The following is a 16,556-nucleotide window of genomic DNA, read 5'->3' on the forward strand; positions in this document are numbered from 1 at the left end:
AATTAAAGTGCATGATATGTTGGATTACGCATATATTGCACTCTAAGTACTTAGATTGCTCGCTTAGAACGTCATACTGATGTCATCGAATATTATCTAAGTACTTTGTTTCATTTACCGCTGGGTAGTTACATTTAATAAGAGAATTTCAAAAAAAAATTATGGGAAGCTTTTTTTTGTTTACAAATTATTGGTTTGAATTTTTGCAAAACCCCCCAACAAGAGAGAGAGTGAGCTCCAAAGATAGAGAGTGCGCTACTAAAAGTATTTATTACTCATTTGTTCAGCTGTTAGTAGTAGTAAAATAATTTGATTAAAACATTTTTTTCTTGTTTTGTTTTTTGTTGTGGTATAATGTGTGGTGTATTTGTTGTTGTGTTTTTTATTGAATTTTGCTATGGTTGGCTCGTTCGTTGGCTGACTCTGGCTCCGGCTGACTGTATTATTTTTCTTATAACATTCGAGGTCGTCAACGCGCAAGTTTTAGTTTAATAATCGCACTTGTCGGAGCAACTACAAGAAACAATTTTTTTTAGAAAACAAAGAACCCAAAAAATACTATAGGGAAAAACCCCTAAAATAAAGAAAAATTTAAAATAAAAAGAAAAAAATAACCCCTATTAAACCATAAATAAAAACTAAAAGCAGTAAAGGAAAAAAACAAGTTAATTACACAAATTATTTATAGATTTTTATAAAAAACTAATAAAATTTGTAAAAAAAGTGTTGTAATTAAAAAAACACAGTTTTTTAGCAAAGTTTTAAGTAACATAAAGAAAATACATTGTGAAATAGTGAAATAGAGTGAGTTTTTTAAAAAGTGTTAAAGAAAAAACTGTTAATAATAAATTTTTAATAAAATAAAAGCAACTCGCTAGTTTTTCTATAAAAAAAAGTAAATTGCAACAAAGAAAACTAATCCAATTGCACGCAGCAGCTATTTTTTTTTAAACGGAAGGTAAAAACATAGGTACATACATAAATATTTTATTAATTAAATTTAAAAAAAAAAAATCTCTAGAAATTCTTTAGAAAATTGTCTAATTTTTATTATACTTTCTTCTTTAATAATCATCAATTTCATTTTAAATTTCTTTTGCTATTATTCATCTTTTTTATTCACATTTGCAAATGTCTACACTAAAAACATATAATAAAATAAAATTTGTAAAAAAAGTGTTGTAATTAAAAAAACACAGTTTTTTAGCAAAGTTTTAAGTAACATAAAGAAAATACATTGTGAAATAGTGAAATAGAGTGAGTTTTTTAAAAAGTGTTAAAGAAAAAACTGTTAATAATAAATTTTTAATAAAATAAAAGCAACTCGCTAGTTTTTCTATAAAAAAAAGTAAATTGCAACAAAGAAAACTAATCCAATTGCACGCAGCAGCTATTTTTTTTTAAACGGAAGGTAAAAACATAGGTACATACATAAATATTTTATTAATTAAATTTAAAAAAAAAAAATCTCTAGAAATTCTTTAGAAAATTGTCTAATTTTTATTATACTTTCTTCTTTAATAATCATCAATTTCATTTTAAATTTCTTTTGCTATTATTCATCTTTTTTTATTCACATTTGCAAATGTCTACACTAAAAACATATGATTGGACTTTGGATACACGTTTGTTTATTAAAAAGAAATATTGTTTTTTTTTCTACTATTCCCCTTTCCCTGTATTCTTAACACTTCAAAAAAAAAAAAAAAAAACACCTCCAATAACAACAACAACATCAACTACATTTCAGCTGTTAAAGAAGAAACATTAGTTGTTTGTATCTCCATTGCAAACTGCATATTTGCATTGTTGTGTTTAACGTCATTTATTTGAGTATGAGTGTTTTATTTTTGTTGTTATTCTCAGTGTTTTTTCGTTTGTTTTTATGTAAATTAATTGAACGAACCTCTTCTCTTTCGATCTTTTAAGGCCCCCAGCAACAACATCTGTGAATGTTTGATTTTCTCTAAGTTTCATTTGTATTGTGTTGTTGTTTACGTATTTTATTTTCTGTTTATGCAGTTCATTAAATTATTTTTTTTTTCTCTACGTATTTATGTGTATGTAAATTGTTTTATTTGATAATTTTGCTATTCATTTAATGGTAGTTTTTTTGTGTTTTGTCTGTCTGCCAGACTTTAAATATCCGTTAACATTTAAATTAATTTAAATTTGCCAAAGAAACTGTATAATAAATTTTGGCATTTGCCATTCATTTTTAATATACAGATTAAGAAAGCATAACCTGCTAGTTTAGAATTAAAGAATTTTTATTCATTCAAATCCGAGACATTGTTTTTTAAGAGACTGGTAAATTTTCTGTAGACTAGGGCAAACTTGCCCAATATTTTTGAAATGAAGCGGTTTGTGGGAGTGGCTAGATAGATAGATAGATAGATAGATAGCTAGATAGATAGCTAGATAGATAGATAGATAGATAGATAGATAGATAGATAGATAGATAGATAGATAGATAGATAGATAGATAGATAGATAGATAGATAGATAGATAGATAGATAGATAGATAGATAGATAGCTAGATAGATAGATAGATAGATAGATGATAGATAGATCGATAGGATAGATAGATAGATAGATAGATAGATAGATAGATAGATAGATAGATAGATAGATAGATAGATAGATATCTAAGATAGAATATATAGATAGATAGATAGATAGGATAGCATAGATAAGATAGATAGATAGCTAGATAGATTAGATAGATGATAGATAGCTAGATAGGTAGATAGGTAGATAGATAGCTTAGATAGATAGATAGATAGATAGATAGATAGATAGTAGAATAGCTGCTCGCTCGCTCGCTCGCTCGCTCGCTCGCTCTCGCTCGCTCGCTCGCTCGCTCGCTCGCTCGCTCGCTCGCTCGCTCGCTTCGCTCGCTCGCTCGCTCGCTCGCTCGCTCGCTCGCTCGCTCGCTCGCTCGCTCGCTCGCTCGCTCGCTCGCTCGCTCGTCTCTCGCTCGCTCGCTCGCTCGCTCGCTCGCTCGCGCCTCGCTCGCTCGCTCGCTCGCTCGCTCGCTCGCTCGCTCGCTCGCTCGCTCTCGCCCGCTCGCTCGCTCGCTCGCTCGCTCGCTCGCTCGCTCGCTCGCTCGCTCGCTCGCTCGCTCGCTCGCTCGCTCGCTCGCTCGCTCGCTCGCTCGCTCGCTCGCTCGCTCGCTCGCTCCTCGCTCGCTCGCTCGCTCGCTCGCTCGCTCGCTCGCTCTCTCGCTCGCTCGCTCGCTCGCTCGCTCGCTCGCTCGCTCTCTCGCTCGCTCGCTCGCTCGCTCGCTCGCTCGCTCGCTCGCTCGCTGTAGATAGTCTAGCTCGCTCTGATGATCGCTCGATGTCGATAGCTCGTAGATAGCTAGCCCTAGAAGCTAGATCTCCTAGCTAGCTGATCGATGATAGCGGATAGCTAGATGCTAGATAGATGTAGCTAGTAGATAGATGATAATCCTAATCGATAGAAGAAGCTAGATAGCTAGATAGATAGCTCGCTAGATAGTAGATTCGATAGATAGATAGATAGAAGATAGATAGAGATAGGATAACTAGACTTGGTTTTCATCAACCGTAATTGTATCCTTCACCTTTGTGAGAAGGAAATTTAATTTGTTTATGGCATCTATGGTTTCCAAAGAACTCTTCATGATTTCAGTGGGACCACTAGCAAAAATCCCCGCCTTGAAGATCAATATTTTTCATTGTGCTGGCAGATCGTAACAAATAACACGAACTCGAATCATTTTCAAATGTTTAGGTCACAAATTGATCTCTTGAATAAAAATGTACACTTTTGAGTTATTTTTTAACAATTAAAGTTTTATCGGCCTTAAAAAGGATTCGTTATACGATTTGCATTTCGTTTGTAATTATTACAAATTAATTTTACTATATATTTTGAAACCTTATTTGTATGTCCGTCTCTATGTTCATATGTTTATATTAATTGAACACATATCGCATTAGCTACTAGAGATTATTTTTCCAAAATTTAGTTATAAGAATTGCATCCTTGTCGTTTTTTCTTCCAAAACTTTTAACCCTAGTTTAAAAAAGCACAAAGGTATATGTTAACTTAATGAACTCTTATCATTATACTTAACTAAACTATAATAATATTAAAAACCTTTAACGAGTAAATAAATTGTTTATTTCTTCAAGGTTTTCTATGTCAAATTATTTGAAAAAATTAAAAAAATACAAGGGAAAAAGTACAATTGTATTGTTTGATTATATTTCATATCATGCGATTTTTTATTTGTATTTTTTTTTTTTTTTTTTGTAAAACAAAAAAAATTAATAATAATATTATATTATTTTCTTACTGACTCATTAATCGCAATAAAGAAAATTGTTGTTGCGTTTCGTTTAATGTTTATATTTTTCTATATAATATTACGTTTTGATTGCTTTTCTTCTTTTTCTTTATAAAGTTATTGAATGTAGGGGTATCAATATAATATTAAAATAATAATAATAAATAAAATAAATTATCTACTTGTAGCTAGCGAATGTTTAAGTTCAATGTACATTTTATATAAAAAATGAGTGCGTGTAAGAGTCTATACAATTGCAAAGAAAAAAATGTTGAATTGTTATTTTTTTATTTATAACAAAATAAATTAATATTAATAAATACAGTTTAGTTAATAATTCATTTTGAGGGTAGTGCGAGCTATGTATTTGTTGTAATGAAGTAGTTAATTGAACTTTGTTAAAACATTGGTTATAAATTTAAACAAGTTTGGTTTGTAAAATTATGCGACTTTTCAAACAAAGAATTTCAAATTCACAATCAAAAATTATTTTTAGCTCCTTAATTAACGCCTATAACTCTAGATGCAGACGTCCCGGTATTTGATAACTAAGTGTTAATAAAATGATAATTCAAAACAAAGAAATTTTTTTCTTGCAAGTCATTTAATTTTCTATTTTAATATAAACAAAATAAAAATAATATTTATTTAAATAAACATTCTTTGTTTCATAAAAAATCCTATTTCAACCAAAGTAAACGTCATTCATTCAAATTTTAACTTGTACTTAACCACAAATTTTTCCAAATTATAACGTTTTTTTTCTTTTCTTTAATTATGTAATTTTCTACACAAAGAAAGTGTATGTAATTACAAATTTGATAAATTTCACACACAACAACAATAATTTGTTAATAATTATTTGTTAACTTCACGCCATCGTAATTTAGAATGAATTGCGGTTTTTGCAATACAAGTTGACTATTGCAACGTGATGATAAACTAGACTATAGTCCGGAATATAGACTGTACTACAATCTAGACTATAGTCTAGACTATAACCCAGACTACAAACTAGTCTACAGTCCAAACTACAGACTAAATTATATACAGACTAAACTTTAATCCAGACTATAGTCTAAACTATAGTCCAGACTATAGACTAGACTACGGTCTAGGCTATAAACTAAACTATAGTCCATACTATGGACTAGATTATAGACTAGATTATAGACTAGACTATAGACTAGACTATAGACTAGATTATAGACTAGACTAGACTAGACTAGACTATAGACTAGATAGACTAGACTATAGACTAGACTATAGACTAGACTATAGACTAGACTATAGAGTAGACTATAGACTAGACTATAGACTAGACTATAGACTAGTCTATAGACTACACTATAGACTAGACTATAGACTAGACTATAGACTAGACTATAGACTAGACTATAGACTAGACTATAGACTAGACTATAGACTAGACTATAGACTAGACTATAGACTAGACTATAGACTAGACTATAGACTAGACTATAGACTAGACTATAGACTAGACTATAGACTAGACTATAGACTAGACTATAGATTAGACTATAGACTAGACTGTAGACTAGTCTATAGACTACACTATAGACTAGTCTATAGACTACACTATAGACTAGACTATAGACTAGACTATAGACTAGACTATAGACTAGACTATAGACTAGACTATAGACTAGACTATAGACTAGACTATAGACTAGACATAGACTAGACTATAGACTATAGACTAGACTATAGACTAGACTATAGACTAGACTATAGACTAGACTATAGACTAGACTATAGACTAGACTATAGACTAGACTATAGACTAGACTATAGATTAGACTATAGACTAGACTATAGACTAGACTATAGACTAGACTAGACTATAGACTAGACTATAGACTAGACTAGACTATAGACTAGACTAGACTATAGACTAGACTATAGACTAGACTATAGACTAGACTATAGACTAGACTATAGACTAGACTATAGACTAGACTATAGACTAGACTATAGACTAGACTATAGACTAGACTAGACTATAGACTAGACTATAGACTAGACTATAGACTAGACTATAGACTAGACTATAGACTAGACTATAGACTAGACTATAGACTAGACTATAGACTAGACTATAGACTAGACTATAGACTAGACTATAGACTAGACTATAGACTAGACTATAGACTAGACTATAGACTAGACTATAGACTAGACTATAGACTAGACTATAGACTAGACTATAGACTAGACTATAGACTAGACTATAGACTAGACTATAGACTAGACTATAGACTAGATTATAGACTAGACTATAGACTAGACTATAGATAGACGATAGACTAGACTATGACTAGACTATAGACTAGACTATAGACTAGACTATAGACTAGACTATAGACTAGAACTATATACTAGACTATAGACTAGACTATATACTAGACTATAGACTAGACTATAGACTAGACTATAGACTAGACTATAGACTACACGATAGACTAGTCTATAGACTACACTATAGACTAGACTATAGACTAGACTATAGACTAGACTATAGACTACACTATAGACTAGACTAGACTAGACTATAGACTAGACTATAGACTAGACTATAGACTAGACTATAGACTATAGACTAGACTATAGACTAGACTAGACCTATAGACTAGACTATAGACTACACTATAGACTAGACTATAGACTAGACTATAGACTAGACTATAGACTAGACTATAGACTAATAGACTAGACTATCGACTAGACGATAGACTAGACTATAGACTAGACTATAGACTAGACTATAGACTAGACTATAGACTAGACTATAGACTAGACTATAGACTAGACTATAGACTAGACTATAGACTAGACTATAGACTAGACTATATTCTAGACTATATTCTAGACTATAGACTAGACTATAGACTAGACTATAGACTAGACTATAGACTAGACTATAGACTAGACTATAGACTAGACTAGACTAGACTATAGACTAAACTATATACTAGACTATAGACTACACTATAGACTAGACTATAGACTAGACTATAGACTAAACTATATACTAGACTATAGACTACACTATAGACTAGACTATAGACTACACTATAGACTAGACTATAGACTAGACTATAGACTAGACTATAGACTAGACTATAGACTAGACTATAGACTAGACTATAGACTAACTAGACTAGACTATAGACTAGACTATAGACTAGACTATAGACTAGACTATAGACTAGACTATAGACTAGACTATAGACTAGACTATTGACTAGACTATAGACTAGACTATGGACTAGACTATAGACTAGACTATAGACTATACTATAGACTAGACTATTGACTAGACTATTGACTAGACTATAGACTAGACTATAGACTAGACTATAGACTAGACTATAGACTAGACTATAGACTAGACTATAGACTAGACTATAGACTAGACTATAGACTAGACTATAGACTAGACTATAGACTAGACTAGACTATTGACTAGACTATAGACTAGACTATTGACTAGACTATAGACTAGACTATAGACTAGACTATAGACTAGACTATAGACTAGACTATAGACTAGACTATAGACTAGACTATAGACCAGACTATAACCTAGGCTATAGACTAGACTATAGACTACACTATAGACTAGACTATAGACTAAAAATGTTTAATAATAAATCTTAACAATTACATGTAAAAGAAACACATTTAATTTTTCTTAAAGATTTCAAGGACAAATGAGACTTTTTAAAACCAAACGAAATTTACAAGAAAACAAGACAAAATAATAAAACAAAACAAATAAATAAGAAGAGAACTTAAAGAAATAAACAAATGGCAAAACTACTTAAATAAAAAGATTTAAATTAAAAATTTGAAGGTAGTGGTATTTAAATGAACTCTTAACTAAAACTCTAGCTAAAAGAAAACTAGTTTTAAGATTCAAAATTAAACAAAATTATTTTGGTTTAATTATAGTTAAAACATATTTTAAAATTTCACGTTTTATAAAAAAACCTATTTCCTTTCTTCTTTAATACACACTAACAAAATACAAAAATTGAATTAAAATATTCATTTATTTAAAACACTCGAGCAAATTTTTATTTACGACAATACTGTGTTATTGGTCTTGATCGTGGTGGGTTCACGTTTTGCGTCAGTTTGCCAAATCAAAACCGGGGCAAAAAAAAAAGAAAACAAATGCAGCGCAAAAAAATCTAAAAAATATAAAGAAAACTAAACAGATTTTTTTAGCGTCATCATGCTATAGTCAGCAATAAATAAATCTCTACAAATTGTCATTTAACAACATCTGTGTATTGAAATTTTTACGTAAAAAACTCATATATTCTAAATAAATTAAATAATAGATAGAATATAGTGTTATAATCAAACAACTGTTGTAGGCCTGAGATAACGTTTAAATTTAAATACCTTTTTTTCAACAAACACTTTTTGAGAGAGCAGAATATTGAACAATTTTCAAGGCAAAATGAAAAGTTTTTTAGTTTGAAATTAAGTTTAGTCAGAATGCTAATTGCTGTTTTATAGAATTTTTAATAAAATAATTGTAAGAAATTATAGGGAAACAAATACAAAATGTAATTGTAATTTATAATAAATTTATGATATACGTTTATGGTATACGTTTGTATAATTTTATTAAGAATTTTTAATAAGGTTTTGGATATTGCGGATTTTTACACTAAATGTCATAATATTAGTAAATTAATTCGTTAAACTGTTTTTAAATTATATAATTTTATAAAATGTATATATTTCTAAGTCATTATGTACATTATAGTCGATTTAACGAGGTCCTTCTATCAGGAAAATAGTTCAAATCCCTTTTGGCGAATTTTCACTTTTAACAGAGCGAAGACGATCGAAACTGCAACCGACGGCGTTTAACTACGAATGTATGTGGCGGCAACTAAAAGCCGACTAATAGTTGAATATTGAAGTAATACTCAGCAGCTGCTTAAAATCGTCTCAGTTTACATTACAACAGTTTCCGGCTTAAAACTTTAGCCGAATTTAGACTTTTACTACGGCGGTCAGTGGCGGCATAGTGCCCAATTTCTGTTGATTGACTTTGTGCTACCATACACTTTTTAAAGAACTAAATCTTAGATAATTTTTCTATTGATAAAGTGACAAATCGGTCATCGATCTAGTCTATACTAGTCTAGTCTATGTCAGTCAATAGTCTAGTCTATAGTCCTAGTCTATAGTCCTAGTCTATAGTCTAGTCTATAGTCTGTCTATAGTCTAGTCTATAGTCTAGTCTATAGTCTAGTCTTAGTCTAGTCTATAGTCTAGTCGATAGTCTAGTCTATAGTCGAGTCTATATCTAGTCTATAGTCTAGTCTATAGTCTAGTCTATAGTCTAAGTCTAGTGATCTAGTCTATAGTCCTAGTCTATAGTCTAGTCTATAGTTCTAGTCTATAAGTCTATCTATAGTCTAGTCTATAGTGCCTAGTTCATATAGTGCTAGTCTATAGTCTAGTCCTATAGTCCTAGTCTATAGTCATCTATTAGTCTATAGTCTAGTCTATAGTCGAGTCGATAGTCTAGTCTATAGTCTAGTCTATAGTCTAGTCTATAGTCTAGTCTATAGTCTAGTCTATAGTCTAGTCTATAGTCTAGTCTATAGTCTAGTCTAGTCTAGTCTATAGTCTAGTCTATAGTCTAGTCTATAGTCTAGTCTATAGTCTAGTCTATAGTCTAGTCTATAGTCTAGTCTATAGTCTAGTCTATAGTCTAGTCTATAGTCTAGTCTATAGTCTAGTCCATAGTCTAGTCTATAGTCTAGTCTATAGTTTAGTCTATAGTCTAGCCTGTAGTCTAGTCTATAGTCTAGCCTGTAGTCTAGTCTATAGTCTAGTCTATAGTCTAGTCCATAGTCTAGTCTATAGTCTAGTCGATGTTCTAGTCTATAGTCTAGTCTATAGTATAGTCTAGTCCATAGTCTAGTCTATAGTCTAGTCTATAGTATAGTCTAGTCCATAGTCTAGTCTATAGTCTAGTCTATAGTATAGTCTAGTCCATAGTCTAGTCTATAGTCTAGTCTATAGTCTAGCCTGTAGTCCAGTTTATAGTCTAGCCTGTAGTCTAGTTTATAGTCTAGCCTGTAGTCTAGTCTATAGTCTAGCCTGTAGTTTAGTTTATAGTCTAGTCTGTAGTCTAGTCAACAGTCTATTCTAGTCTTTATTTAGTAGTTATAGAAATTAGTTGCTCTAACCAAATCCTGCGTTTGCTGATCATAATCATACGATATTCCCTGTGTATTTAAAATCGATGCCTTCTCTCAATAACAAAAGTAAATAATTTATAATTCAGTTTTATTGCAAATAAGTAATATTTATTAAATAATAATGTAAACATTAGATTAATTGTAATCAATAACTTTATAGATTTTGCTAATCATGTAAATAAAAGAACGTCATTCGATGATATCTCTCAATAAAACAGGAATTGATAAGATCAGGTGTTTTCCCTAAACCATTTAGGAAATTCTTATTTAAAGTTGTAAATTTCAATAAAGTAATTTGCTATTAAATCAATAAATTCATTTAATTTCCAATTAAAAGAGAACACAACATTTCTTTACTGCGGTAGAAAAAGATCATTAAAGCTAATTTTAAAATTTAAACTCTTACAACATTTTCTGCTCCAGTGAAAGTTATTTGGAGACATAATTTTTAGCCAGTTTGTTTTTCTTTAGTGTTGTTTAATGATCTTGCCATTTAACGGCATTGAAGATATCCAAATGGCGTGATATCGTAACGCATAACACGCGATATTCAGTTATAAGTACACACATTTTCAGACAATAACAACAAACTGGCAGTTTGCTTTTGTTGATGGTTTTTTGGTTTGTTTGAAAAAAAAACGTACGATCCGAAGTTGAAATACAAAAACAAATAATAAAAACAATCAGCAAAATATATATTTAAATAAATAAATAATTAAATAATAAACAAAACCACTTGGCTTAATAGCAGTATGCGGAACTAAACCACACACACAGAAATAAAAACCTATTAACTTTTTATTCAGTTTTTACTAATTTTTAAAAAAATTCTTTAAATTTTAACATATTTTTGATGTATTAATTAAAATAGAGGAACTATTTTATATAAATTATTGCTTTAAAATAGTAATCTACGGTTCATATTTCCTTAAAAATGTTTTTGGTTAAAGAATCACGTGATTGGTTGCCTTTGATTGATCTTTAAAGTACCTGAACTAGAACTGAACTAGAACTAAACTAGAACTAAACTAGAATTTAAACTGAACTAAAACTAGAATTGAATGAGAACTGAACAAGATCTGAACTAGAATTGAACGAATACTGAACAAGATCTGAACTAGAACTGAACTAGAACTGAACTAGAACTGAACTAGAACTGAACTAGAACTGAACTAGAACTGAACTAGAACTGAACTAGAACTGAACTAGAACTGAACTAGAACTGAACTAGAACTGAACTAGAACTGAACTAGAACTGAACTAGAACTGAACTAGAACTGAACTAGAACTGAACTAGAACTGAACTAGAACTGAACTAGAACTAGAACTGAACTAGAACTGAACTAGAACTGAACTAGAACTGAACTAGAACTGAACTAGAACTGAACTAGAACTGAACTAGAACTGAACTAGAACTGAACTAGAACTGAACTAGAACTGAACTAGAACTGAACTAGAACTGAACTAGAACTGAACTAGAACTGAACTAGAACTGAACTAGAACTGAACTAGAACTGAACTAGAACTGAACTAGAACTGAACTAGAACTGAACTAGAACTGAACTAGAACTGAACTAGAACTGAACTAGAACTGAACTAGAACTGAACTAGAACTAGAACTGAACTAGAACTGAACTAGAACTGAACTAGAACTGAACTAGAACTGAACTAGAACTGAACTAGAACTGAACTAGAACTGAACTAGAACTGAACTAGAACTGAACTAGAACTGAACTAGAACTGAACTAGAACTGAACTAGAACTGAACTAGAACTGAACTAGAACTGAACTAGAACTGAACTAGAACTGAACTAGAACTGAACTAGAACTGAACTAGAACTGACTAGAACTGAACTAGAACTGAACTAGAACTGAACTAGAACTGAACTAAAACTGAACTAGAACTGAACTAGAACTGAACTAGAACTGAACTAGAACTGAACTAGAACTGAACTAGAACTGAACTAGAACTGAACTAGAACTAAACTAGAACTGTACTAGAACTATATTGAACTAGAACTGAACTAGAATTAAACTAGAATTAAACTAGAACTAAACTAGAACTGAACTAGAACTGAACTAAAGCTGAACTACAACTGAACTAGAACTGAACTATAACTGAACTAGAACCGAACTAGAACTGAACTAGAACTGAATTAGAACCGAACTTGAACTAAACTATGTATGTATCTATCTATCTATCTATCTATCTATCTATCTATCTATCTATCTATCTATCTATCTATCTATCTATCTATCTATCTATCTATCTATCTATCTATCTATCTATCTATCTATCTATCTATCTATCTATCTATCTATCTATCTATCTATCTATCTATCTATCTATCTATCTATCTATCTATCTATCTATCTATCTATCTATCTATCTATCTATCTATCTATCTATCTATCTATCTATCTATCTATCTATCTATCTATCTATCTATCTATCTATCTATCTATCTATCTATCTATCTATCTATCTATCTATCTATCTATCCATCCATCCATCCATCCATCTATCTATCTATCTATCTATCTATCTATCTATCTATCTATCTATCTATCTATCTATCTATCTATCTATATATCTATCTATCTATCTATCTATCTATCTATCTATCTATCTATCTATCTATCTATCTATCTATCTGCCTTTAAGAAGTAAACATTTCCAACATTACTTCCTCCAGAATTTTACTAAAGTTGAATGTTAAATTTAAATTTTTTCCTTTAAAAACACGTGTAAACAAATGGATTAAAATGTTGAATGTTATTTCTTGTGAAATTGTTTGCTGCATTCATTCCTATGGTTTCCCATTATGTGACACATTGATTGTGGAAAACTATTTGAAATTGTTCCTTTTGTTCGTAATCAAATTCAAAACAATAGCTGCTAACTACTAGATGTTTCTTAATACGCATCCATGTACAATTATTCATTCAAATAAATAATCAGCACGTTTAAACCAACAATAACTCAAGCAACCACCACCACCCACTTACGTTGTATTTCATTTAAATTTCACTTACGAAAGTAAAATTTTATTTGAAAAACAAATTCTCATGCAAATAATAATCGTCTTAAAATTACTAGACATGAATAAAGATATTGTTTGAAAAAGGACAGGGTTTTATTAAAAATAAATCAATCTTCTTATCTTTTTTTTTTTTTTTTGAAAAATAATGTAATTTTTATTTTGTGAAAATTTTCCATTTCAAATTTTGAAAAATCTTGTTATTTGTGATTTTCATATGATTTAAACAAATATAGTAAATATTTGTTTTGTTACTTGTTTTTTTCTTTTTTTCATTCATGATCATTGCCAAAAAATGTTTTTCTTTTTTTTTTTGCTTAATTTATTTAAAATACATATTTTTAGATATCTGTATATATAAAAGAATATTCACCTTTAGACTTTTCATGAAAATACTATAAAATAAATGCATGGGTTGAAATACGTGGGTTGTTTGAGAAATTTATCATAATTTGTATGCATTTTATACTAAATTATTGTAATTATTATAAATAATTATAAAAAGTTATAACTGTTCTACTATATTTAATAAATTTTTCAATTTGATCAAAAATTCTAATAACCACATTACTAAAGCGCCTAAAAGTCTGTAATGAATCGATCTCATTTTCCCAAAATTATTTAGGGAATTTTCTTTTCCCCAGATAATTTTCTTTCAGACCTAAAAAGAAACAAAAATAATATATTATATTAATTATCTCATCATTTGTTAATGACTAAAACGTGTAAAATAGGTCAAATAAAACATGGACATCATTTCAAAATAACCTTTAAAAGACTTTTTAATTTAAGTGAGAGTAAAGAGAATTAGACAAATTTGGCACAAATCTTTGTCGTTAAATAAATTTTTATTTTCAAAAACATTTTAAATACAATAATACGTAATAAATATTTGAAAATGTTCAGCTGGTGTAAGGCAGCTTGGCACGTGATTATTTTTTATAAAAAAATAAAAAAACGTATCAAAGTATAAGTCATAAAAAAGCGTTTTTTTTTTTAATTTATTGAATTTATTGAACTAGAACTGAACTAGAACTGAACTAGAACTGAACTAGAACTGAACTAGAACTGAACTAGAACTGAACTAGAACTGAACTAGAACTGAACTAGAACTGAACTAGAACTGAACTAGAACTGAACTAGAACTGAACTAGAACTGAACTAGAACTGAACTAGAACTGAACTAGAACTGAACTAGAACTGAACTAGAACTGAACTAGAACTGAACTAGAACTGAACTAGAACTGAACTAGAACTGAATTAGAACTGAACTAGAACTGAACTACAACCGAACTAGAACTGAACTAGAACGGAATTAGAATTGAACTAGAACTGAACTAGAACTGAACTAGAACTGAACTAGAACTGAACTAGAACTGAACTAGAACTGAACTAGAACTGAACTAGAACTGAACTAGAACTGAACTAGAACTGAACTAGAACTGAACTAGAACTGAACTAGAACTGAACTAGAACTGAACTAGAACTGAACTAGAACTGAACTAGAACTGAACTAGAACTGAACTAGAACTGAACTAGAACTGAACTAGAACTGAACTAGAACTGAACTAGAACTGAACTAGAACTGAACTAGAACTGAACTAGAACTGAACTAGAACTGAACTAGAACTGAACTAGAACTGAACTAGAACTGAACTAGAACCGAACTAGAACTGAACTAGAACGGAATTAGAATTGAACTAGAACTGAACTAGAACTGAACAAGAACTGAACTAAACTAGAACTGAACTAGAACTGAAATAGAACTGAAATAGAACTGAACTAGAACTGAACTAGAACTGAACTAGAACTGAACTAGAACTGAACTAGAACTGAACTAGAACTGAACTAGAACTGAACTAGAACTGAACTAGAACTGAACTAGAACTGAACTAGAACTAGAACTGAACTAGAACTGAACTAGAACTGAACTAGAACTGAACTAGAACTGAACTAGAACTGAACTAGAACTGAACTAGAACTGAACTAGAACTGAACTAGAACTGAACTAGAACTGAACTAGAACTGAACTAGAACTGAACTAAGAACTGAACTAGAACTGAACTAGAACTGAACTAGAACTGAACTAGAACTGAACTAGAACTGAACTAGAACTGAACTAGAACTGAACTAGAACTGAACTAGAACTGAACTAGAACTGAACTAGAACTGAACTAGAACTGAACTAGAACTGAACTAGAACTGAACTAGAACTGAACTAGAACTGAACTAGAACTGAACTAGAACTGAACTAGAACTGAACTAGAACTGAACTAGAACTGAACTAGAACTGAACTAGAACTGAACTAGAACTGAACTAGAACTGAACTAGAACTGAACTGAACTAGAACTGAACTAGAACTGAACTAGAACTGAACTAGAACTGAACTAGAACTGAACTAGAACTGAACTAGAACTGACTAGAACTGAACTAGAACTGACTAGAACTGAACTAGACTGAACTAGAACTGTACTAGAACTGAACTAGAACTGAACTAGAACTGAACTAGAACTGAACTAGAACTGAACTAGAACTGAACTAGAACTGAACTAGAACTGAACTAGAACTGAAGTAGAACTGAACTAGAACTGAACTAGAACTTGAACTAGAACTGAACTAGAACTGAACTAGAACTGAACTAGAACTGAACTAGAACTGTAACTAGAAACTGAACTAGAACTGAACTAGAACTGAACTAGAACTGAACTAGATCTGAACTAGAACTGAACTAGAACTGAACTAGAACTGAACTAGAACTGAACTAGAACTGAACTAGAATTGAACTAAATGAACTAGAACTGAACTAGAACTGAACTAGAACTGAACTAGAACTTAACTAGAACTGAACTAGAACTGAACTAGAACTGAACTAGAAATGAACTAGAACTGAACTAGAACTGAACTAGAACTGAACTAGAACTGAACTAGAACTAAACTA

General features: G+C 30.7%; 1 protein-coding gene across 9 annotated transcripts in view; it reads left to right on the top strand.

The window, feature by feature from the left end:
- The first annotated feature begins 448 nt into the window (after positions 1–448).
- LOC119609103 (phosphatidate phosphatase LPIN1) overlaps positions 449–16,556 on the top strand; it is a 37,329-nt gene continuing 21,221 nt past the window's right edge. For 4 of the 9 annotated variants that reach the window (XM_037963796.1, XM_037963799.1, XM_037963790.1 and 1 more), the window contains exons 1-2: positions 449–958; positions 1,178–1,423. The gene's annotated coding sequence lies outside the window, so the exon portion shown is untranslated. Of the gene's footprint in view, positions 971–1,165; positions 1,424–16,556 lie in introns of those variants that run through there. The other 5 variants (XM_037963791.1, XM_037963797.1, XM_037963794.1 and 2 more) reach the window with 5 other exon arrangements.

The sequence above is a fragment of the Lucilia sericata genome, unplaced genomic scaffold (genome assembly GCF_015586225.1).
Source record: "Lucilia sericata isolate MDLA Ls3-8-SP2 unplaced genomic scaffold, ASM1558622v1 Contig000928F_arrow, whole genome shotgun sequence".
Lineage (NCBI taxonomy): Eukaryota > Metazoa > Arthropoda > Insecta > Diptera > Calliphoridae > Lucilia > Lucilia sericata.